Below are 1,832 nucleotides of genomic sequence, written 5' to 3'. Positions count from 1 at the left end.
AATTGCTCCTATGCAAGTTCAGGCTGAAGCTGAAGAAAATTAAAACAAGTCTATGAGAGCCAAAATATAACATTGAACATATCCCACCTGAATTTATAGGTCATTTCAAGAATAGATTTGATGCATTAGACACTAATGACTGAAGACCAAAAGAGTTATGGGATGACATCAAGAACATCACATAGGAAGAAAGCAAAAGGTCATTTAAAAGGAAAGAAAAGACCAAAATGGGAATCAGAAGAGATTCTGAAACTTGCACTGAAGCATAGAGAAGCTAAAGCAAATAGAAGAAATTAAAAAGTAAAAGGTGAACAGAAAATGTCAAAAGGCATCTTGAAAAGACAGACTCAAGTATTATAATGAAATGGGCAAAAAGATCTGGAGTAAGAAAACTAAAAGGGAAGAACATAATGTTCAGGTTTTCTCAAACTGAAAGAACTAAGGAAAAATTCAAGCCTCAAATTGCAATATTGAAGGAGTCCTGGTGTGGCGCTGCAGAATAATGGGCTGGACTGCAAGGTCAGTTTAAATCACTAGGCTGGTGGTTCAAACTCACTAGTCACTCCTCGGAAACCCTATACAGGGTCAGAACCAATTCAACAGCACTTAACAACAACAACAACGGGCAACATATTGAATTACACAGGAAGCATGAAAAGAAGATGAAAGGAATACATAAAGCCACTGTAAAAAATAAATAAATAAATAAAAAGGTTGATATCTAACCATTTTAAGAGGTAGCATATGAAAGAACCAGTGTCCTAAAGGAAGAAGTCCAAGCTGCACCAAAAGCAGTGATGAAAACACAAAGCCCCACGAACTGACAACAAACTGAAACAGCCCTGGATGCATTATCTATGCCAAGAAATTTGCAAGACAGCTACCTGGTCAGCCAATTCTAAGAAATCCATATTTGTGGCCATTCCAAAGCTAGTAACCCAACAGAATGTGGAAATCATCACGCATATCATTGATATCACATGCAAGTGACATTTTGCTGATGATAATTTAAAATGACTGCAATAGTACATGGATAGGGAACTGTCAAAAATACAAGCCGGGGCCTCGCCCGCTCTCTTATCCCCGACCCTTCCTTCCTAGAAGAATGGAGTTGATCCAGAAGGCGAGGCTAGCAGAGACATGGCCACCGGCACATAAGACTTGACGGAACAGGAGGAAAAGCTTTCCAACGAGGAGCGCAACCTGCTCTCGGTGGCCTACAAGAACATGGTCGGGGGCCACAGGTCGGCCTGGAGGGTCATCTCCAGCATTGAACAGAAAACCTACACTTCTGACAAGAAGTTGCAGCTGATTAAGGACTATTGGGTGAAAAGTGGAGTCTGAACTGAGATCCATCTGCACCACGGTCATGAAATTTTTGGATAAGTATTTAATAGCCAATGCAACTATTTCAGACAGTAATGTCTTCTATCTGAAAATGAAAGATTATTTCTGGTACCTTACTGAAGTAGTGAGTGGTGATGATCGAAAACAAACAATAGATAATTCTCAAGGAGCTTACCAAGAGGCATTTAATATAAGCAAGAAGGAGATGCAACCTAAATATCCAAGTCGTCTGGGGCTGGCTATTAACTTTTCTGTATTTTCCTATGATATCCTTAATAACCCAGAGCTTGCCTGTACGCTGGCTAAAACGGCTTCTGACGAGGCCATCGCAGAACTTGATACACTGAATGAAGACTTGTACAAAGACAGCACCCTCATCATGCAGTTGCTTAGAGACAACTTAAGATACGGACATCAGAGAGTGCAGAAGAAGAATGTGATACAGCAGAAGGAGCAGAAAACTAAATGCTTACAAGTGTCATCCT

At 40.2% G+C, this 1,832-nt stretch overlaps 1 pseudogene; it reads left to right on the top strand.

Annotated features, from left to right (window-relative positions):
- LOC102815954 overlaps window positions 1–1,812 on the top strand; it is an 18,506-nt pseudogene extending 16,694 nt beyond the window's left edge.
- Window positions 1,813–1,832: the final 20 nt, after the last annotated feature.

Source organism: Chrysochloris asiatica, unplaced genomic scaffold (assembly GCF_000296735.1).
Source record: "Chrysochloris asiatica unplaced genomic scaffold, ChrAsi1.0 scaffold00544, whole genome shotgun sequence".
Taxonomy (NCBI): domain Eukaryota; kingdom Metazoa; phylum Chordata; class Mammalia; order Afrosoricida; family Chrysochloridae; genus Chrysochloris; species Chrysochloris asiatica.
The sequence above is the reverse complement of the archived record's forward strand: the minus strand, read 5'-3'. Positions and strand labels throughout refer to the sequence as shown.